We start from the raw sequence: 25,194 nt of genomic DNA, 5'->3' as shown, positions 1-25,194 counted from the left end.
CCCTCTGATGACTTCCCATTCAGCTTTCCTTCCTTTCTCTATGATCCTTTGCACTGTTTTACTCCACATAAAAGTGAAATCATATGATAACTGTCTTTCTGATTGACTCATTTCACTCAGCATAATACCCCCCAGTTCCATCCACATCAATGTAAATGATAAGTAGTCATCCTTTCTGATAGCCGAGTAATATTCCATTGTATATATATAACACATCTTTATCCATTCATCTGCTGATAGACATCTTGGCTCTTTTGACAGGTTGGCTGCTATGAACATTGGGGTGCAGGTGCCCCTTCAGATCACTACATTTGTATCTTTGGGGTAAATGCCTAGTATTGTCATTGCTGGGTCATGGGATAGTTCTATTTTTAACTTCTTGAGGAACCTTCATACTGTTTTCCCAAATGGCTGTACCAACTTGCATTCCCAACAGCGTAAAAGGGTTCCCCTTTCTCTACATCTTCACCAACATTTGTTGTTTCCTGTCTTGTTAATTTTAGCCATTCTGACTGGTGTGAGATGCTATCTCATTGTGGTTTTGATTTGTATTTCCCTGATGCCAAGAGATGTGGAGCATTTTTTCATGTGTCTCTTGGTCATTTCTATGCCTTCTTTGGAGAAATGTCTGTTCATGTCTTTTGTTCATGGGTTATTTGTTTTTTGGGTGTTGAATTTGATAAGTTCTTTACAGATCATGGATACTATCCCTTTATCTGATATATCATTTGCAAATATCTTCTCCCATTCTATAGGGCTGAAAAATTTTTTGAGACACTTTTAAATTCTAAAATGTCTTTAGTAGGCCTTTCAAATTGAATGCCACTTTTACTTGGTATGGAATTATAAGTTCAAAGTTATTTTCCTTCAGAATAGCAAACATTTTGCTGCAATATTTTTCTAATGCATTGTTTTTGATGACAAATGTGATGTCAATTTGATTTTCATTTCTTTGTAGAAATACTATTTTTCTTTCTTAAAACTTTGAATTTTCTCATTATCCTCAATGTTTTTAAATTTTCACCCATACAGTGAAATTATTGCATACATTCTGCTTGATACTAAGTACATCTTAAAAACTGCAAAATCATTTTTCTTCAGCTTTGAAATTATTTTCTACCTTTTTTCCTTTTTTTTTTTTTTTTTAGATTTTATTTATTTATTCATGAGAAACAGAGAGAGAGAGAGAAAGAGAGAAATAGACACAGGCAGAGGGAGAAGCAGGCTCCACGCAGGGAGCCTGATGTGGGACTCGATCCTGGGTCTCCAGGATCACGCCCCAGGCTGAAGGCGGCACTAAATCACTGAGCCACCCAAGCTGCCCTCTACCTTTTTTTCTAATTAAGTTCTTCTCTTTCTTTCTTTCCTCTTATATTAAAATTTCAAAATTTAAATGGAATTCCTCTTGAAATTTGGAACTACTATACCATGACTAATATAACTTTTCTGACATATCATATATATATATATATATATATATATATATATATATATATCCAGGTATATAGCAACTTTGAGCTGCTCAATTACCCAGATTCACAGATCTCTCTTCAGCAGTGATAGGAGGGTGGGGAGGATACACTCCTAGTAGAGTGTTCCTGGAATAGATTCTAAAGCCTTCCTGAAAGTTGCTATATACCTGGATATTTATCAGCTTCTCCCAATCATTCAAGCTTTCAACATTTTTTGTAATACCCAGACCGTAAATAATCCAAATATCCATGAATAGATAAGTGAATAAACAAATTGTGGTAAATTTATACAGCAGAACACTATTTGGCAATAAAAAGGAACAAATTATTAATACAGAACACAACATGGATGAATCCCAAATAATTATATTGATTGAAATAAGCCGACCAAAAAAAGGAATCATGTATTATTTCAACTATATAAAATTCTAGAAAATTCAAACCAATCTATAGTACCAATAATCAATGGCTGCCTCTAAGAGATAAGAGAAAGAAATTATAGGACAGAGGACAGTTTTGGGAGTGATGGATATGTTCAATATCTTGATTGTATTGATTACATATATATAATATATATATAAATATAAATTTTTTAAGAAATACAATTAGTTTTATTTGCCTTGGAAAGAAACAGAATGATAAAAATAAAGGAGAGAACGTTTATAAGTTACAGATTTATATGCTCTGAGATGAATTTATGGCAAGTAGACAACTGCTCTCTTGGACACACTCAAATGATCTTGGCGACATCGTTAGTAAAAAGGAAAGGACAAGTAATGGACTATTCTTTCTCCTTTCATCCAAATGACTCTGCAAGGCAACTGTCAAAGGTCTCCATGGAACAAATTTTTCTGAAGATATATATATATCACTTGTGGAGATACATTTCAAAATTTATGAAATGGTACACACTTTAATTATATACAGTATATTTAACTATATCTCAATAAAGCTGTAACAGAAGAATATAATATACACATGTATCAAGTGTCGACAGTGATTATTTTGAGGCGGTAAATCAAGACTGATTTTTTATCTTATTCTATATACTTCATTTTATTTTACTAGTTTTATAAATACATGTATTACACTTAGAAGAAATAGTAACTTTTATATTACATTTAAAATCAGAAAAATAGGGGCACCTGGATAGCTCAGTCAGTTGAGTGTCCAACTCTCATTTTCAGCTCAGGTCATAATCTCATGGGTCATAGGACAGAGCCCCACATCAGGCTCCACAATCAACAGGGAGCCTGCTTGAAGATTCTCTCCCTCTGTCCCTCTCCTCATGGACTCTCTTTCTCTTGCTTCCTCTCTGAAATAAATAAACAAATCTTTAAAAAAAAATAAAATCCGAAAAATAGTAACTTTCTGGTTTTGGTCTGTATTTTTGGATAATTTATAAAAGTATAAAAATATAATTGAATACTCTGAATTTTCATTAAGCATTGTATAATAATCTAACATATAACAGACTTTTTGGTTGTATATTTTTACCAAACACACAGTATTTCCATTGTGTTGCTGGACCACAATGTAGCTAATCATTCTCTTCCACTGGGTGTTTAAATTTCATCTCTTCTTTTTTCCCCCTCTTTCTGTTATAGTTAACTTTCAAAACTAATTTTATGCATATAATGTGTTCTCAAAATATGTTACCTAAATGTTTTCTCAAAAGGAGGCATCCCTTTATATTTCCCTCAGCAATATATGAGTACGTTGGTTTTACCAGAAGCTTATTAGTATTGGACTGTTTGTTTTATTATTCTTTTGTTTTTTAGGAGGAGGAAGTATCTAATTTAATAAGGCACAAAAATGGCAGCCCAGGTGGCTCAGCGGTTTAGTGCTGCCTTCAGCCCAGGGCATGATCCTGGAGACCTGAGATCAAGTCCCATGCCGGGCTCCCTGCGTGGAGCCTGCTTCTCCCTCTGCCTGTGTCTTTGCCTCTCTCTCTCTCTCTCTCTGTGTGTGTGTTTCTCATGAATAAATAAAATCTTTAAAAATAATAATAAGGCACAAAATGATACATCATTAACATGGCTAAGCATTTTCCATGAATTTGTTTACTATCTATATTTTGTCTCGTGTAAATGTCTTGTATTATCATTGTCTTATTACAAGAAAACTGTCAATTACTTCAAGAAAAGATAAAATAAAAAAAGAATGCATCTGTGTAAGATAAATGAGGTAAAAAATGATGTACTTTGCTAAAAAGAGTTAGTAATGACACTTTCAGCAGACAGAAGATAACACCACAAATGTATAACATGTCATGAATTTCCTAAATCCAGGAAACACTCTTTTGAGGTAGAGGCAGTGCAAAATCAAATCATAGCTGTGAATGGAGCCAAACTGCAGACAACTGTGGCAAACTAGTGAGTAAACACCCAATCATCCATCTCTAGCCAATCGCTACCACGCAAGAATACACAACTAGATAAGATTTTGTGTAAAGATGTCTGACTACTTGATTATAATGCAAACTCTCTCCTATTTTTAAAACAGCATGATTTTGAGATGCCTGTGTGGCTCAGTGAGTTGGGCACCCAACCGTTGATTTCAGCGGGGGTCGTAGTCTCAAGGTTGTGGGATCAAGCCCCGCCTCAGGCTCTGCACTGGGTGTTGAGAATCCTGCTTAGGATTCTCTCTTTCTCTCTCCCTCTGCCCTTCCCCCTCTCTAAAAAAATTAAAATTAAATAGCACCAATTAAAGAACAAACTTTGACTATGCAAATAAAACATATCTGAAGACTGTTTCTGGCCCTGCAGGCTGCCAGTTTTCTACTTCTGGGCTGAGCCCAAGCCTGAACATCTTTCACTTGAGTTCCAACACTTCAAAAGCATCCCTCACCATGTTAAACTCTTCCACAACAAGAAAGGGATTAAGAGTTTCAGTAAAGGACATCTGGTTAATCGTGGCATGCTGAACGCATGTGCTTATCAGTGTTATTTCCTGAAATTCCACTAAAAATGTGAATAAAGAAATGAACTAGAATTCCTTAAGGACTAAGAAAACAGTGCAGATAACAATACAGATAAGAGGAACAGAGACAACACAGATGAGAGGTGCCAACAAACCTCTGGAAGATAGAAACTGATTGGAGGATTTCTCACAGCTGAGAAAGCTGAACACCAAAAACCTATAATAGAGGGTGATAAGGAGGAGAAAAGTAAACCAATTTATACCATAAGCCCCATAAATTTTAGGAGCTGGTGGCACCACATAAAGTAAAGTATGGGGCTGAAGATACGAGCATTGGCTAAATGTCCATATAGAAGCAGTCAGAACAAGGAATTAAATGTGTGAATAAATCAGACCAGAGATTCTCCAAACCCTAAGACACTAAACACAGTGAAAAGTGGAGAAGAGGTGCCAGGCTAAAAATACGGGTAGTAAGTGAAAAGTCTACATTCTGCAAGGTGAAGTTCTTGTCCAATCTTCCTGCATTGCTTAAATCCAAGAGTAATGGAAGCCTAGTATATCCAATCTCCAGGCAGAAATATGTAGAGCCCTGAACAGTCCCAAGTAAAAACATAGAGACTGACATATGGGAATCCCCATCAAAGGAAGGCCCTACCCAATAATGCTGCACAGAAACCTGCTGTAGAACTGACCTTAGAGAGCAGATAAATACCTCTACATAGTACTTCTTAAGGAATCTTAGGGCTCTGCAAGGTGTCCGTAGGGGTTCTGTGAAAGATCATGACTCAAAAAATAATAAACATCAGTTGTGAACTTCACATGCTCCGTGTTGAAAAGGACAGTGACTCAACAGGCCCACTAACAATTTAGTAAGAGACCTTTCGGCAGTGCACTATAGGAGAGTGTTTATTGCTTAGGACCATTCTAAGCTTTTGACACGAACTAGAGGACATTGTTGATAATTGATGACTGCTGCACTGCACAGAAGTGACTATGGAGGGTGATGACATCAGTCTCCCTCTCAAGTTACTTCATCCAACCTCCATTTATGGGCTGCTTAAGGGAGTAAATAAGTTCCACTGGTGTATTTTAAAAACTGGAGAGAAATTTTCATTCCAAAGAATGAATTTTTATGTGCTGTGATTTAATTGCCTCCATGCCATCTTGATATTATTTTAAACATTCCAAATGTGAGCTGTAGAAGTTAGCAATAAATTGCATTATGAAGCTTTCAGTTTTGTGGATATTTTGTATGTAGTTATATGTTAGGTCTTTCTGTTTTATATATTACTAGCATTATATTTTACAAACATGTCTGATGGCCCAAAATGGCTATTTTTAAAGATAAGGCATGAGTTAAAAAAAGGAAAGTCCTAAACCTAAGTCAATGAACAATTCCAATAAGGTCAGGGATAAAGAATTAAAACCTCAAGAGTCATTCACTGTACTTGTGCAACAGAGGACTTTCTTCCATAAGGACCTGTGAATATTTTACCACAGTTTTCAACCTTCAACATGTCTAAGAAAACTCTTCTTATTTAGCAATCATCAAGAGAAATCATCTCATCCTGATTGAAAATGAAATACATGTGTGCTTATCTCAAATTTGACTCACACTTGCAGAGCTGTGCAGGAAAAACGAAGCATAGGTTTCAAATTAATGAGATATATATGTCTTTTAGTTTTAAAAACAATATTCTTTATGCCCATAGTCTCCTATAAAAGAGGGAAACCAACACATATTTGTAATACTTTGTAATTGTTGAAGTTAAAATTAATCCTGGTCATGAATGTAGTAAGAAAATATTTCTTCAAAGTCTTATATAAAAATTGTATCTTACAATCCATTTTATTCATATTGCTTGTGCTTATGGAATAGCATTACTATTCGACATTGTCAATAAATTTTCGGGTTAGAAATAACATTAATTAGGGGCTCCTGGGTAGTTCAGTCAGTTAAGCATCTGCCTTTGGCTCAGGTCATGATCCCAGAAACCCAGGATAAAGCTGCATCAGGCTTCCTGCTCAGCAGGGAGCCTGCTTCTCCCTCTCCCTCTGCCCTTCCCTCCCCTCTCACTTGTGCTTGCTCTCTCTTGTGCTCTCTCAAATAAAAATAATATTAAAAAATAACAACATTAATTAAAATCTATTTATAACCTCTTCTAAATCTACCAAGCTAGTATTTAGAAAAATCAAGTCCCATATTGGCTTAAACTAGTCATTAGAAATTATTTTATTATGTTTGTTTCATGAGTTTTTAAAGTTTGTAAAAAATATATAGAGTAAGAGATTAATTTTAATAAATATAAGCTCAGATTAGGGGCACCTGGGTGGCTCAGTTGTTTAAGCATTCAACTCTTGATTTCAGCTCAGGTTATGAACTTAGGGTCATAAGTTTGAACCCCATGTTGGCTCCAAGCTGCAGCTGGATCCTGCTTAAGATTCTCTCTCCCTCTCCCTCTGCCCCACCCCCAGCTTGCACACATGCATTCTCTCTCTCTCTCTCTCTCTCTCTCTCTCTCAAAACAACAACAACAAAATCCAATAAATTCAGCTTAACTACCTGGCAATTTCAAGAAAGGCTGGACTGTCATTTTTAAAGTAGGGGGGAACTAATCTTGCACACATATTATGTCACATATCAATTCATTAGCATTTTATATGGTAGAAATTTATAATAAAACTTTAAGCTACTTGGACAAAGTTCTAAAAAGCAAGTAGGAAATGTTAAAAAAAAGAAAAAGATGTGAGGGATCCCCGGGTGGCGCAGCGGTTTGGCGCCTGCCTTTGGCCCAGGGCGCGATCCTGGAGACCCCGGATCGAATCCCACATCAGGCTCCCGGTGCATGGAGCCTGCTTCTCCCTCTGCCTGTGTCTCTGCCTCTCTCTCTCTCACTGTGTGCTTATCATAAATAAATTAATTAATTAATTAATTTAAAAAAAAGATGTGAAATTACCATAAACTATATTACTGACTTATATTAGAGTTGATGTCCTATCTGGAAAAAACTATCCACAGAGAGTAAGATAATGTGTCAGACAAAATAAACAGACCTACAGAAAACTATGATTCTCTACTCCAAAGAGCAACTGGAAATTATTATCGAATTATTATATCTAAAGCTTAATGGTCATGTATCTTGAGCTGAAGATGTACTAATTTTAAGCATAAGTTCCCTGAGACCTGAAAATTATTTCAAGGGTTCCATCAGAGAAAAGAGATTGAGAAAGGTTGTTCTCACACAAAAGAAAAGATCATAAACAGATTTTAAAATCTAGAAGAAACATAAACATTTAAGGAGCCAGAAAAACCTTTAATAAAAATATATTAGAGAAATTATTTTAGAGAGCCTAAATTATTACAACCATGAATAAATAGGATGATAGAACCAAAAAAAGGAATAGGCAAAGAACTAAAAAGAGCTTTAAGAACTTGAAAATATGATAGCAGAAATGAAATATGCAATGGAAAACTTGGAAGATGGAGTCAAGAAGATCTCCCAGAAAGTAGGGGGTGGAGGGAGGAGAAAGTGGGTTATCAGGGGAAAAAAATAAGGAAAAGATTTTTCTAGGAAGTACAACCTTTGATACTTTTATACTTTATACTTTGGGGTGGGGGTGCATAGAAGGTTAAGGACAGGAGGGCAGCCCCAGTGGCTCAACGGTTTAGCGCCGCCGTCAGCCCAGGGCGTGATCCTGGAGACAGGGGATGGAGTCCCACGTCGGGCTCCCTGCATGGAGCCTGCTTCTCCCTCTGCCTGTCTCTCTCTATCTCTCTCTCTCTCTCTGTCTAATAAATAAACAAAATCTTAAAAAAAAAAAAGTTAAGGACAGGAAATTATCAAATAAATAATACAAGAAAATTTCTAATAGTGAATGAGCCCACCCAAGTTCTCAACACAGTAAGAAAGAGATCCAAACCAAAGCATTCCAAAAGTTTAGAATGTTGCATAGAGAAAAAAACAGGTCACATGCAAAACCTCAAAAATCAGCATGCATTCTCCAAAGCAATACTGGCAGGTAGGTGTTAATGAAGCAATGCCTTCCAAATTCTGAGGGAAAATTATTTCCAAATTAAAATTCTATATGTAACCAAACTATCATTTAAGTGTGATGGTAGGATATAAGCATTTTCAAATATGTGAAAACATATTTAAAGTTGTTTTCTAATCAATTTTTCTCAAGAGGTTACTAGAGAGATTATTCCAGGAAAACAAGGAAGTTGCCCCCAAACTAAGACGACACAGGATACAGAAAATTGAGACTCCAATATGTGAATGACAAAGAAATGTCCCACAGTGATATTTGTCCAGTACCTAAGCTTGCTGCAAGATTACTAGAGTCTCCAAGAAAGGAGAAAGGGACAGAGACCAGGAAAATTATGGGAATTCAAGATTTAATAGTAAGTTTCATTTTCTCAACAAATTTTCTTATGATAATTTTAAAGGCCAAGGCATAGTTTGTCTTTATTATATGTAATATTGGGGCATTCCATGGATTTCCCTCTTCAATGGGTGACTTTTAAAGTGCATAATTAACTGTGTTCTTTCAACATTTAAGAAAATGATATACTTCAAAGAATTCAAAATAATGTTCAATGTTTGGGAAAATAATATAAATAGATGAAACATATTTTTTATTAGTCAAATTAATTTTTCAAGGATCCAATATTTCTAGAGATTCCAGTCTGAAAGTTCTGGCTGAATTCAACTCAAAAAAGGTCTTATTTAAACACTGGTCCAAATGTTTCTTTTAATTTGAATTCTAAGTGGATGTTCCAATTAACCAGCAGCCACACAACCACGCTATTGTGCTAAATACAATCCGTTATATTCAATAACACAGCCTCAGCCCTGTGAGGATTTGAGTCAGTGAACCTTGGTTTAAACTAAACAAAATGCTATGAGGTTACAGGTGCATCCCATCTTTATCGTGATTCCATGGGAACTGAAACTAGAGTGTGTCCGGATCTTCAAAGATAACTGAAAGTTATACTCTGTGTAAGCCATTCAACATTAGTCAGCCTAAGCAATGAATATTTATACTCAATGAGTCCTAGTTGGGGAGAAGGGAACAAGAAAAATCCTAACAGTATGGCCTCAAGTTCAAGGTACAGAAAACACTAATCATGATTCTAACTCCACCTTATCTGCTCTAGTCATCTACACTTACTGCTTCAACATTTCTGTCTGGGAAGCAGAGATAAGGCTTACCTTTATCATAGTGGAATTAGGAAAGCTTAGTTTGGAAGAGGACAGGAAAGTTCTTTGAAAAGGATACATGAGCATTCTTATTACATATTATAGTCCTAATACTAATGTATTTAGGAAATCCAATTAAGTATTAAGGCTCTGCTACAGAAAATCCATTTCTCTTGTCTTAATCAAAGGACAACTTTCAAAGGAAAATGACTTTTATCCCTAAGTAATCCTTCTAGGTCCCTATGTCTTGCAAGTTGTCAGGTCTCAGCAGCTTTCAATGTGAGCTCCTCTAAGGGTAAGAACTAGAGATAGAGATAGAGGCATTCTGCAGAGCTCCTCAGATGCCATAGATGACAACAAGAATTCTTAAAGGCTGATGTCAGTAGAGCCACAAACCCACAAAACAAAACATTTTTAAATGTAGGAAGGAGTAAAAGAAGTTTTATACTTTGTAACTCCCTACCATTTCCTTTTTTCCCTCTCATATTGCCATGGCAACAAAGTGACTTACCTACCAGCTCATTGATAGGTGAAAAAAATACCACCAGGCAACTATTTATTTCGTAGATTTATAGGTCCTTTGCCCACTGGATATGTTGGCAACACTGGACACTTCTTGCTACTGATTCTGCTTCACTAAATCCCAAGCAGTTCCAGCATATTGACATGTCAGGGAGCCCTGTCACATACATTTTTCATGACTTCTACTGTCTCAGATGAGGAGACTCTGGGAAAAAAGCAACTGGAAAAAAGATCTATCTTAAAAAAAAAAAAAAAAAGAGAGAGATCTTGCTCAAAGGCTTTCAACATATATATAATTATTGGCCACGCAATGATAGAGCCATCTACTTTTCTCCATTCCAAACTAAATGTTAGCTCAATAAAATTCATAGAAAAATATAAAAACAGACATAGAAATAAAAATTCTTGGATTTTTTTCAATTTAATCAAATATAGTAATGGATAAATGCACAAAAAACCTTAGGACTCACTTTAAAAAAAAAGATTTTATTTATTTATTCATGAGAGACACACAGAGAGAGGCAGAGAAAGAGGAAGAAGCAAATTCCCTGCAGGGAGCCTGATGGGGGACTTGATCCCAGGACCCCAGGATCATGACTTGAATCAACAAGTTGGCAGACACTCAACCACTGAGCAACCCAGGTGCCCCAGGACTCCCATTTTAAAAGCTGTCCTAAATTAAGAACGTGGAAAAAATGGAATCTTCATACATTTATGGTGGGAATGTAAAATGGAATGGACACTTTGGACAACAGTTTGGTAGCTTTCAAAAGGTCACAGAGTTACAATACATTCAGCAATTCTACACCTAGTTATATACACAAAAGAAATAGAAAGGTATATATCCACACAAAAATTTATACATGAGTATTCATAGCAGCATTATTCATAACTGACAAATAGTAGAAACAATCAAATGTCAATTAACTGATAAACAGATAAGCAAAAAAATGGCATGCACACAGTGGTATACTATCTAACAATAAAGAGGAATAAAACAGTGGAAGGAGCCTCGGTGTCCAACGAAAGATGAGTGGATAAAGAAGATGTGGTTTATGTATACAATGGAATATTACTCAGCTATTAGAAATGACAAATACCCACCATTTGCTTCAACGTGGATGGAACTGGAGGGTATTATGCTGAGTGAAGTAAGTCAGTCAGTGAAGGACAAACATTATATGTTCTCATTCATTTGGGGAATATAAATAATAGTGGAAGGGAATATAAGGGAAGGGAGAAAAAATGTGTGGGAAATATCAGAAAGGGAGACAGAACGTAAAGACTGCTAACTCTGGGAAACGAACTAGGGGTGGTGGAAGGGGAGAAGGGCGGGGGGTGGGAGTGAATGGGTGACGGGCACGGGGGGTTATTCTGTATGTTAGTAAATTGAACACCAATAAAAAATAAATTAAAAAAAAGAGGAATAAAATACTGATACATGCTACAACCTGGATGAACCTTGAAAACAGTATGCTCCATGAATGAAGCCAGATACAGAAGAAGTTATATATATTATATAACTTCATTTATGTGAAATGTCCGGAATAGCCAAATCTATAGAGACAGAAAGATTAATGATTGCCTCAGGATGAAGGTGAAGACCAAAATGTGGGGGTGACTTTCTTTGGGAGTTGATGAAATGTTCTAAAATGGATTGTAGTGATGGCTGCATAACTGTGAAAAAAAAATTTTTTTTCAGTGAATTGTACACCTTATATGGGTAAACTGAATGTTACATTAATTACATCTCAATAAAGCTGTTACAAAAAGGGTTTTAGAAAGAATAAAATAAAAGCTGCCCTACAGAAGCCAGAGATGAATCTTAATTTGACTACAGAGCAAACTATGAAACTGATTCAGTGGGAGGAGAAAGGATTTTCTCTCTGTAGAATGGGTCTTTCAATCAGTCTTTCAACTTACCTCTAGTTAAAAGGAAAATTCTAAGAAAAGAGTTTAATGTCTGAATATCTAGAATTGTAATAAAATATGTTGGAGTTTTCCAGTGAACTGGGAAAGAATTTGGATAAGAGCTTAACTAGTTTTTGATAGAGCTCCTTATTAATTATTCCATTCTGGAGGAAAAAACCTTTATTCCCAAGGAATTTACAAAATTAGCAGTTGAATTTGAAGCTACAGATTCTTTGTTCTCTTTCTTTACTTGTACCAATACAGAATATGAGTTTATGAGTCACATTTACTCATTAATAGAGCAATGAATTTTCTCTTCAACTACAGATTAAGGCATTTTTATAAGCCTACCAAAAGGAATCCTCCCACATAGACAAATCACAAAGCAGAAGGCTGACAGGTTCAATTTCAGTGCTCCTGAGCAGGGAGCTTTCCAGACACCATTAAACAACGATGCATAGTTCATATCACACTCGTCTACTCCAGCAAAATACTGAAGATTCACAAAATACCAAATGCTGAGGATCACAACACAAACATCAAGAATTTGAGGCAACCAAATGAATTTAGGCAATCTCCACAGGTATGAAAGTACTTTGGTAAGTCCTACCCCCTTAGTTTTGGCTAAGAAAAAAACCTCTTTTGTCAAAAGGCTCTGCTTCCATTTGGTTATAAAAATAAACTGACAGAGAATAGAACGTGGAGGTAGGAGGGAAGCCAATGATCAGTGGCAAGATATGATAAGACAACTAGTGCATTCCAATGGACTCATGAACTAGAAAGACCTTCAGAGCTGATCCTGGAAAGAGCCCGCTAAGAACAAAAGTATAATATATTCTACTTAGATTATTAAATGTTTTTATAAGCCAAATAGGTAATAAACAAGACTTCTTCTTCATAGAATAATTCCTTCTAATGATGGAATTAGAAGATGTAAAATGAAAGAATTAGGAAAATCACCCTTTATGTAAACCTTAATGAATAAAGGATCTGGACCTCAATTACCAATAGAAGCTAAAACCATAAAGTTACAAGTTGATGGTGAACTTTGTAACACACAATATGGCTTACACCAGCCAAACCCACTAACCAACCTTAAAATAGTATGAAAAGTGGAACAGTCATTCTGTGCTTCACCACCTGTGAATTATTCATGCCAAAATAATTGAATCTAAATCTAGTCAAGCCTCTAGATCAAATTACCAGTCTACAAGAAACATATAAAATTGAGGATGATGTTAAATGACACCATGAGGATGCTATCAGCCAACTTCAAAATGAGAAAAACTGTCCCAGTTTCTTTAAGAAATAAATAGCATGAAAAAGTGGGGTAGGAGAGCTGTTTGAAATTAAAAATAAAAACTTCAGAAAGATGGCAGACAAATGCTATGTGTGGACCTCATTTGGAAGATAATTCAAACAAAACAAAAAGGGATTTGGGGGACAAATGTGAAATTTTCAAAGAGATTATTTAATCAGATAATAATGGAATATTTGTTAATGTATAGTGGTATTTCTAAGTCCTCATCTATTATAAGCATACTGAAAATATTTATGGATTAAATAATATGATGTCATGGATTGGCTTTAAATATGCCACCAAAAAAAACAAAGATGTGGGGAAGGAATAGATTAAATAAGACTGGCAAATTCTGAAAACTGGTAAAGGCAGTTAATGGGTACATGAAGGTGCACTTTCTACAATTCTATTACTGCGTATGTCTGAAATATTCCATAATAAAGAGATAAGAGAAAGAGAATTGCTGTAGCAGGTTATCCCCTTAGCTTTGTCTCCATTAACATAGTCCATGGACAGACAGAAAATTTAGAGGAGAATGTAGACAAAAAGCAGAGGAAGAAGAAAGAAGGAAGAAGGAAAATACAATAGCTGGTCAAGTAACTGCAAGTCATTTTGGTCCCACTGAAGGAGAAGACTTGAATTGACCTTTATGATTGATTCTACCTTTTTTAAAGAATAATAATCTCAGATGAGCCCTTTATCAATCAAATGTTCTCACTCATCATTCTTGGAAAATAGTGAAATAACACAAATGGAGATATTTAGAGTTGGAAAGATACAATTTCTACTGATGGTAGAGACTATTGTAAAAATGTCTTTACCAGGATTGTCTCTAAAGTTTTATTATTTATCTTTAGAGTATTATTTCCTTTCCATGCATGGATTTAAATAACATCATTTTTCCCATTAAAATGGGTGGGTTCAGGTGTAGGAAATGGCAGGTGTACTGAGAGTTGCCTATGTACATAAGGATATGAGAACCCCAAGATGGCAGGAAGACAAGCAGACACATCTTCAACTACTGTAAAAGCAAATTAAACTGGCTCAGCACAGCTCCATCTGGACAGAAATACTGCCATCTTCCTCTGATATGCCATGTTACTTAAACCTGCAAACTCTTAAATGTGCAACGTTAGACTACTGTAATTTAGTATAATTGCCCAGGTAGGAGACTTTGGTCAAGATCATTTGCCTATGGGATTTCTTTAAAAGGAGTAAATATTTTTCTGCCAAATATTCTGAGAAAGAATAGATCTTGGGGCAGAAAATAAGGATTGAGAAGGGAGGCACAGACTAATGAAGAGATACATTCACTTCTCTCTGGAAACTGAAGCTGGCCTCCAGTGTCACCAGCCTTGAGGACACCATCCAGAACCCACCATCATGGATCCCAGCCTCTAGAAGCTAAGAAGGCTTCGTCTAGGAGTGGTTTTATGTTGTTGTTGTTTATAATTTCTTTTTTTTCAAGATTTTCTTTTTTTAAGTAATCTCCACATTCAATGTGGGCTTAAACTCACAACACTGAGACCAAAAGTTGCATGCTCTATGGATTGAGCCAGGCAGGCACCCTTAATAAGTGATTTCAGGTTACAATCTATGTTGTATACTTCTCTCCCACTGTCCTTGAATCTTCATTAGAATTTGGCCAGTGTTATGGTCTGCCATCTTATGGGACACACTCTGGGAAACTAAAGCCTGTATTCATGCCCAGGAGTAAAAAATAAATTGCCAAGCAGGAACCTTACATTGACCTACAGCAAAGTTGCAAATGCTCATGCACAGAGCAACATAAAAATCAAAATTCCAAAACTTGATGGTTTGACACCAAGACCAACTTTTTTAGTACAGGTAAACTTCTAGATTTCCAAAGAACCTGGTAAAGAATATACTTATGGCTGGAAAATAGAGTGGAAGCATAAAAACTTTATAATACTAATGCAAATGTCTTCTTCCAAACTAATGAGACATATAACAGGCTAAAATTACAAAAGGAAAAATTTATTTTAAATTAAAAAAAAAACAAAGCAAAAGAGAAATGCATTCAATTACAAAGAAACATGCCACAGCTGAACCTGACCAAAAAAAAAAAAAAGAAAAGATGCTCAAAAAAATTAAACTTGTTGGATATGTTTCTATGTGTATGTCAGTGTCTGCGTGTACGTGTGAGTGATACAGAATCGCATCAGCCTTCAATATATCCACATCTGACATCAAGGAAATGGAAAAGGATTTTGTTAGACCCTAAAATTAATATCAGATTCTGGTTTTGCTGATGACCAACGACTCTGAATACAATAGTTTGATTCAGTTTGGAGAATTATGGTCTCCATCAGCTGGTGTCTTCAGGCTTCAAGACATATTAATTTAGGATTAACTTATGAGAGTAACAATTAAGCTCTTCAAAAATAAATGATGGTGCCAGCACAAGTGACCAATCTCCCCAGCAGATGCCAACTTGAATGACTCTAGCAAAGTCTGGCTCTTAAGACTATATTTGGGGCTTACTACTAAGACTATATTTTGGGGCTTTCTCAGGCATTTGGTCCTTAGTGTGCTGTGTATTAGATTCCTTACCCCATCTCCATCATGTTAGTTGAGAGTCACTTACTTGACAGAATCTAAGACTGAACTTGGCAAATAGAACTATACTCCCTCCCACTTGATTCTATATCCACCCACACACATACTCTAACCGGAGGAAAATCCACTTTTTACCCCTACTTCATTTCAACATCCTGCACTCTTACCAACACATGCTCAGCTAAGCACAAATTATCCTTTATCCTAATACCTTCTAATTAAACCCCACTATACTTTTTCTTCAGCCCATATATTTCTACTAAGTGACTGTAGCCATATCTATTTGACATCAAACAGATCTCACCTCAGCAAAATTACTACTATATAGATATATATAAATCATCAATTGAATCATTTACCAAATATTTATTGTCCCCTTCTTTATGGCCAGCACTATGCTAGGCCCTAACTACACTTCCTAAAATATATCAATCTTAGGATTTGTTTTTTATTTGCTCTGTTAATTTAATAATTTCATTTTCATGTCTCAGTAGGTACCATTACACAGATTAACTCATTTAACCCAATCAGCTAATATTTATTGACTACCTACCATGCACTTAGGTAATAAACACTATAAAAGGAACAGAGAACTATAATTCCCTATACTTCAAGACCATGAAATATAGTCAAGTAGACAAGACTTAAACACAAAAGAAAACTGTAGTACGTCAATCAGTGTCATATAAGCGGCTCAGACAGTAAGTTATATAGGAGCTCAGAATAGGGAGAAAAATACAACTGACACACAGTAAATGTGCAATCAATGTTTGATTGAATTAAATTGAACTAGGGCATTTAATATTGAAAATAAAGACAGATGGAATGACATGAAAATTTGATAATGTGGAAGTGCGTAAGAAAATGCTGACATTACATACATTCTTTTAAATAGGTTTTTACTTAAAATAATATAAAAATATATTAAAGTGACATTTTATTAGACAATATCATCACTAACATGGGAATCCTTACAGGTGACATCTCTGATAATGTGCTAAAAATATGATCGTAATTTAAGTTTATTCTGTTTTTCTGATAGAACATCACTATACTCGGTATTTATGTACAGAATTTTGCTTAATTTGAGTCTTCAGGAAAATATGTTGTCATTTAATAGTTTCTTCTCTGCTGCCTACTTGGTTTTCTTGTTTATTTCACATAGAATAAAAAACAGAATGTAACAGTATTCTGAAAGTTCACAATGAAAATTTAAGAAGTCATATATTGAGGGAACACTACACAGGAGATACTTTAGACATGAAGAAACAGACAGCAATCCACTTCATTCTTTTCCTGTGACATAAATAAAATTTAACATGATGAAAACATCACAAAGAGTATATATAGCATACTGGTATGATTTTCAAGGCAGAACCTCAGACCTAAATATGCATATCCATAAATATCCATATTAAAATGGAAGCTCCACAAATTGAACCAAAATACCCCTAATGAATTGGGAGGATCATAAAACAAGACTCTAGGTAGCAATACCAGTATCACAACCTGAATTAGGTTTTGGAATTTCAATTTGCAGTTAGGATATAAAAGACAAAAAAAAAAGATTTCCCAAAAGAAAGTAAGGGCATGTTCTGAAAAAGAAACTAGTAAGAACGTTATAATTATACTAAAGCATACCAGACTACTTGGATGAAGTATAGACTACTATAAAGGGTAGGCAGCATGAACCAGTCAGAAAACCAGGACACATACTGGTGTCAACTGCAATGAATGCATGAGGGGTCCTGGACAATTGAGCAGAGATGAGGAGGGTTGGATGATACTGTTCATACTGTTCATCATCCTTACTACTTCCTGCTGTGGACTGAGGCCTCCAAGGAGCCTCCAATTTTACTGGGATTCCCGGGAAGTTGCTGCATTGACTCAGCAAATGAGGGTTGTCAATTTTCCTGGTGGAGGGGTTTTCTTTGAAATCAATAATTTGAAAGAAACAAAATGTAGTTCCTACATTTTCTTTGTGAAATCCTGTTATCCTGTGTCCAATCCTCTGAGATATGATCACAGTGTAACTGACACTGTTGGTCTGTGCAACCCCATACTAGGGGACTACTTTAATAAGAATAATCACAAGTAATATTTATGGAGTAGATCTACCACATGCCGGACACTGTTCTAACCATGTATGCCTATCCCAAGCACTAAGAAAACTGCAGATGTACCAATTCTAAGCCCTATGGACACATGGCAGATGCTCAATACCTGTTTGTTGAATAGGTGAACAAATGAACTCAACAAACCTAGGAATTTCCTGGCCTCGCCCTCCCAAGAGAGGGAAAAAAGTGGGAGTGCTAAAATTATAACAGATTAATGGCAAACATGTGCTCCTTTTTCTTGACAGCATCTCTACATTGGCTCTCTTTAACTTCAACCATTTTTTTGTCCATTAGTTCTAAAACATGCTAAAAATACTCTAATTCTTACCTTTTTTATGTCTCAGAGTAAAATATTCAGTGTCCCATGCATGACAAACGTGTAGAATCAAAGGGGCAGTTAAAAAAACTCAAAGCAAGAATCAAGATTCATTACATTAAAAAAAAAACCTTCTAAAACCTACCTGTAAAAAAATGGCCTTAATTATTTCATGACAGCCCAATTCCTTTTTCACCAAATAATTGAATAATTGGATGTGGTTTTACTTCTCCATGTTACAAAAGCTAAATATGAATGTGATTATAAAGTCAAAAGTTAGTTTCCAAGAAATAACCACTAATTTGAGTCCAAAATTCCCTTTTGGCCAGCAAATCCATGATGAAAATGATGAAAGATTTCTCTAGATTTAGCTTTCTCTAGAGATCATTCTGAGAATAAGAGTAATAGAGAGCCAAAGGGATAATTATAGGAAACCCATTCCAAAAAAGTTCAAACATTCATATACTTATTTATTTAATAGGCACTTATGCACATCTATGGTGTGCATGGCTCCTTGTAGGGCACAAGACCTAGTAGTCCAGTGGAAGAGACACATAAAAATCATGATTGTGTGGCCCTATGCTTCTTACAGGAAGCAAGAGAACACAGAAGGATCACTTAGTCCAGCTGGGCACTACAATCTGGACTAGATTACATGTGGAACAAAAGGACCACTCTACAAATAAATATTTCAGCTGTCTCTCCAAAGCAAAGGTGGCATTTGAAATATCTTTTTTTTAAAGATTTTATTTATTCATGAGACACACAGAAAGAGAGGCAGAGACATGGGCAGAGGGAGAAGCAGGCTCCCTGTGGAGAGCCTGATGCAGAACTCAATCCCAGAACCTCAGGATCACAACCTGAGCCGAAGGATCAACCACTGAGCCACCCAGGTGCCGCTGAAATATCTTCTTAGGCAATGCCAATGTCAATGTTGAAATGTTGAAAATCTTTGGGTGAAAACCACAGGCAAGTAGAGAAAACCCTCCTCCAGACTCATACTTAACCTGGAAGTTTGTGCTAAACTAACTCAATATATCAGAGCAGTAAGAAATCCAAACGTTAAAATGCTCTTCACTTTATGGTAATGTACTTAGTAATACAATGATGCTTTTGACCACATAAGAAAGATGTACTCTGAAAATTTAGCTAACCCAAGCTTAAAATAACCTGGTGATTTTGGGGGAAAAAACAAATATTCCTTTTCCTAGTGTGACCTGAAAAAAAATTTCTTGAGAAAAAGAATCTCATCAGCTTATTTGCCTTCTAATCTCCTATCCTAAACTATCTTTAATATGCTTTCAAATACAGTTACTTCTTTATACCAGAGTATGACAGGAATAAAAATAATATAAAACCAGTTTTGCACACTTATAGGCACAATCAAATATTTTACATAATAATGATGCTATAGAATATAGCCAATGAAAAATATGTATGATGACAGATGGTAGCTATACTTGTGGTGAACACAGTATAATTTATGAAACTGTCGATATATTGTACACCTGAAACTAAGACTGCATGTCAACTATATATTCCAATTTTTAAAAAATAATGATAATGTTATAATACAGGTTCTCTCCCACAGAGGAAGAAAGAACTGGAGTATATAACAAAGGTTTTATAATTTAATTGTGTTTTCCTATAAAACTTTACAGGTTCCAATAGTTTTGCTGGCATAATGTACTGATTTCCTTTTTTTTTATTCAATTAGCCTGTGATTGCACTAAGTAGATTATTATGCTGTTGATTTAATGAGGTCTTTCTAAGGGAACTGGTGATTTTAATGCTCCTGGCTAAATGATAAATATCACTAGCATTAAAGCCTTAAGTACAACTGTGTGGCAGAGAAAACAAAAGTTCATCAAGGATTCAGCTAGTGGAGAATGGATAGCTATCTTTAATTAAAAATCATTTGTTAACATTACAAAAGAAGGAAATGAATGTTAACATGGAAATAAATGAATATTTAGAAGTCAACATTGTATCAAATTTACCAAAGTGCTAGGGAAGCTAAACACCTCATCTATAATAAGTTCATAGTTCATATATGAGTTTTTTTCCATAACATGCAAATTTTCCCATTTAATATTAAACACTAGACAGTCTCGTTTAATAGTTGTACTAAAATTTCTTATTACCAAAGTAAATGCCAAAAATACAGGGAAAAATTATTAAAGAGGAAATGAAGATTAAAAGGATTTATGGCAACATGGTGGATAAGAGTAGATGAACAACACTCAAGGATGAAACAATAACATGTTGGATAAAATGGCAAAAATTTTTAACACAGTTCAGTGCAAAACTGAGCAGGAAAGAAAGCAAAATACACACAGAGCCAAAAAAAAAAAAAAAAAAAAAAGCAGTGAAAACAAGCACCCATCCATGTAAGCAAGCACCAAAGCTGGCTTTTGCCTAAAGTTTCTGCTGAACCCTGGGGACCTTAAGTTACCTTGATGGCTGCATAGATCTCTACATAGAAAGAATTCTTGGATCTGCTCTAAATGAGGAAACTAACAAACTACACAAAAAGCTAGAGCAATTCACTCTCAGATACGAAATGAACTCCACTGCACAAAAAGGGATGGCAAATAAAAAAGAATGAAATCTTGCCATTTGCAATGATATGGATGGAGCTAGAGAGTATAATGCTAAGCAAAATAAGTTAGTTAGAGAAAGACAAATACCATATGATTTCACTTATATGTGGAATTCAAGAAAAAAATGAACAAGGGGGACAAAAGACAGAAGCAAAGCAAGAGACAGACTCAGACAGACTCAACTACAGAGAACAAACTGATGGTTATCAGAGGGAGATAGGAAGAAGGATGGGTTAAATAGGTGATGGGGATTAAGGAGTACACTTGTGATTAACAATGGGTGTTGTCTGAAGTGTTGAATCACTATATTGTATACCTGAAACTAATATTACGATGTATGTTACCTAACTGGAATTTAAATAAAAACTTTTAAAAAGGGAGGATGGCAAACTCTTGCCTGTTTTTACTGTGGCAACTAAATGAAGGCTGGGGGAAATCCCCTGATAATTAATAACAAACTAGTTTACCCATAATTTTGTAGTCCAAATTCACATCACCTATGAGAACAAAAGTCCTCAAACAGGGAATTGAATTTAACATGATCCCAGTTTGGTAGTTCTACTAAAGCAAGTGACAGAAGCCAATGCTAATCCTGCCTAGAAAAACTCAGCTTCAATCCAGAACTCAAATATTTCCCAGTGATAGAACTCCAAAGAAAATACAGAGTCCACAGTCAAAAAAAAAAAAAAAAAAAAAAAAAACAAGTTACTAAACACAAGAAAAAATAAGGCAATATGATTGAGAAACATATAGCAGACCCAAAAAAAGATCTGCAAATGGAATTCTCAGGCACCAAAAATAAAACAACCATATTGAATACGATTTAAAGAAATAAAAGAGAGGCTTGAAAATATAAGAAACAAAAGCTCAAAGAATAATTAAGCACTTGGAATTAGAACTAAGTTGGGTCTAGAAAGATATTAAAATAATGAAATTAAAATCTTGATAGAGGGATAAAACAAATAAGACATAGCTAAAAATAGAATTAGTGGGCTGCAAAATCAGTATTTTAAAATTATGCAAAATTAGGGATCCCTGGGTGGCACAGCGGTTTAGCGCCTGCCTTTGGCCCAGGGCGCGATCCTGGAGACCCGCGATCGAATCCCACGTCAGGCTCCCGCTGCATGGAGCCTGCTTCTCCCTCTGCCTGTGTCTCTGCCTCCCTCTCTCTCTCTGTGTGACTATCATAAATAAATTTTTTTAAAAAACTTTAATAAAAAAAATAAAATAAAATAAAATTACCCAAAATTAAATCCACAGATAAAGAGATGAATATGATGAGAAACAGGTTAATGACATCATCAATTCAACAACATATGTTGTCCCTGACCTCAGTCCCCACCACAAGACTGGTTAAACACTATCCATAGAAAAGGCACCATTGTGAAAAAATCCCAGAACCCTTCAGGTAAGGTTGAAATACCCCTTAAGCCACAGGAACAAAGGAGGACCACATTAGAAGGGTAAGAAGAGAGGTTTTACTTTGAATGCATTGCCCCTCCCCCAGGCACTGAGATGCCCCTCTCCCCAGGCCTTCCTTAGTTTCTTTGGTAGTTAAAAGAGATCCCAAGGTACACATTCAGCTTCTTTAGCTTTCTAAGAGGCCTACTCAGTTCTTACCTCGTGAGGATCACTGGGGGGAATTCTACTGGACCAAACCACTGGAGATCAAATAGGGATGGAGAAAGGTTCAGAACTTAAAACAATCAGCACTTAGATCTGATACTACGGAAATATGAAAGATCATAAGATACTACTATGAACAATTACAGACCTACAAATTGGACAACCTAGAAGAAATGAGAAAATTCCTAGAAACATACAGCCTACCAAGACTGAATCATGAAGAAATAGAAAATCTGAACAGAGCAATAACTAATGAAGAGCTGAACCAATAATCAAAAATCTCCCAACAAAGAAAAGCCTAGGACTAGAATATTTCATTGGTGAATTCTAAACATTTAAGTAAGAAATAATGTCCATCTTTCTCAAACTCCTCCAAAAAATATGAAGAGGAGGGAACAATCCCAAAATTCATTGTACAGTCAACATTGCTCTGAGAGCAAAGCCAGATAAAGACAATCCAAGAAAAATAAAAAAACTATAGAACAATATCCCTGGTGAATACAAATGCAAAAATTCTCAGCAAAATAATAGGAAACTGAATTCAATAGCACATTAAAAAAATTATACAATATGATCAGGTGGGACTTATCCCTAGGACACAAAGATGATTCAACAACATGAATCAACAGATGTGCTACATTACATTAACAGAGTGAAAGATAAAAATCAAATGATCATTTTAATAGATACAGCAAAAACATCTGACACAATTCAACATCCTTTCATGGCAAAAACTCCCAAAAAGTTAAGTATAGAAAGGATATACCATAACATAATAAAGGTGATAGATAACAAGGCCATAGCTAACATCACATTCAAGGTTAAAAGCTTTTCCTCTAAGATCAGGAAGGAGACAAGGATGCCTGCTCTTCCCACTTCTGTTCAACACAATACTAGAAATCCTAGCCAGAGCAATCAGGCAGGAAAAAGAAATAAAAGACACCCAAATCAGAAAGGAAAAAGTAAAATTGTCTCCATTTGCAAATGATAGGATCTTACATATATAAAAACCCTAAAAACTAAACCAAAAAACTGTTAGGATAAACAAACAGATTCAGTAAATTTGCAAGATACAAAATCAGTGTATAGAAATTGTTTCTTACACTAACAACAAATTATCTTAAAAAAATAAAACAATCCCATTTACAATAGCATCAAAAACAATAAAATACTTAGCAATAAATTTAATGAAGGAGGTGAAAGATCTCTACACTAAAAACTAGAAGACAAAGATAAAAGAAATTGAGGAAGACACAAATAAATGGAAAGATATCCCATGCTCACAGACTGGAAGAATATTGTTAAAATGTCCATACCACCCAAAGCCATCTATAGATTCAATGTAATCCCTATCAAAATTCCAAAAGCATTTTCCATAGAAATAGAAAAAACAATCCTATAATTCTTATGAATCCCAAAAGACCCTGTACAGCTAAAGTAATCCTGAGAAAGAAAAACAAATCTGGAGACCTCACGTGACCTGATTTCAAACTATATTACGAAGCTATAGTAATCAAACCAATATGGTACTGGAATACAAACAGACATACAGACTAATGGAAGAGAATTGGGAGCCCAGAAATATTCATGCATATATAGTCAACTAAAATTTGACAAGACAGCTATGAATATTCAATAGGAAAAAGATAATATCTTCAATAAATGGTGCTGGGGAAACTGGATAGCCACATGCAAAATAATGAAATTGGGCCTCTATCTTACACCACTCAAAAATTTTTACTGGAAATGGATTAAAGTTTTAAAGGTAAGAGTTAAAACCATAAAGTTCATAAAGAAAAGAGAGGGGAAAAAAATCCTTGACATTGGTCTTGGCAATATTCAAAAGCACAAGAAAAAAAGCAAACGTAAATAAGTGGAACTACATCAAACTAAAAGGCTTCTGCACAGCAAAGGACACTTAAAACAAAATGAATAGACAACCTATGGAATGGGAGAAAATATATGCAAAATCATATATCTGTAAGGAGTTATTAACCAAAATATATATGAAACTCATACAATAGCAAAAAAATTTTTTTAATAATTTGATTTAAAATGGGCAAAGGACCTGAGTAGATATTTTTCCAAAGAAGATATACAAATGACCAACAGGTACATGAAAAGGTGTCCAACATTACTAATCATTAAGGAAATCCAAGTCAAAACCACAATGAGATATCAATTCACATGTTACAATGGCTAATATCAGAAAAACAAGAAATAACAAGTATTGGCAAGAATGTGGAGAAAAGGGAACTCTTAGGCACTATCTCTAAGAGATTATCTGCACTCCCATGTTCATCACACCATTATTTACAATAGCCAAAACATGGAAACAACCTAAATGTCTTGTCAACAAATGAATAAATTAAGAAAATGTGGAATACACATAAAATGGAATATTATTCAGCTATCAAAAAAATAAGGAAATCCTGCCATTTGGAACAACATAGATGAACCTTGAGTGCACTGTTCTAGGTGAAATAAGTCATACAAAGAAATAAATACTGTAGATTTTACTTTATGTAGTATCCAGAAAAGCTGAATTCATAAGAACAGAAAGTGGATTGGTAATTGCCAGAGACAGAAAGGTAGGTGAAATAGGAGGTCAGAGAGCATGAACT

The 25,194-nt window shown here is 35.2% G+C and overlaps 1 protein-coding gene across 12 annotated transcripts in view; it reads right to left on the bottom strand.

Moving 5' to 3' along the window:
- PLPPR1 (phospholipid phosphatase related 1) overlaps nt 1-25,194 on the bottom strand; it is a 554,792-nt gene that overhangs the window by 484,776 nt on the left and 44,822 nt on the right. For 10 of the 12 annotated variants that reach the window (XM_049116313.1, XM_049116319.1, XM_049116317.1 and 7 more), the window contains one exon: nt 2,618-2,787. The exons of 1 other annotated variant lie outside the window; for it this stretch is intronic. The gene's annotated coding sequence lies outside the window, so the exon portion shown is untranslated. Of the gene's footprint in view, nt 1-2,617; nt 2,807-25,194 lie in introns of all 12 variants that reach the window. One more of the 12 variants, XM_049116321.1, reaches the window with a different exon arrangement.

This window comes from Canis lupus, chromosome 11, assembly GCF_003254725.2.
Source record: "Canis lupus dingo isolate Sandy chromosome 11, ASM325472v2, whole genome shotgun sequence".
NCBI classification, from domain to species: Eukaryota; Metazoa; Chordata; class Mammalia; order Carnivora; family Canidae; genus Canis; species Canis lupus.
This window is presented reverse-complemented; position numbering and strand designations above follow the sequence as displayed.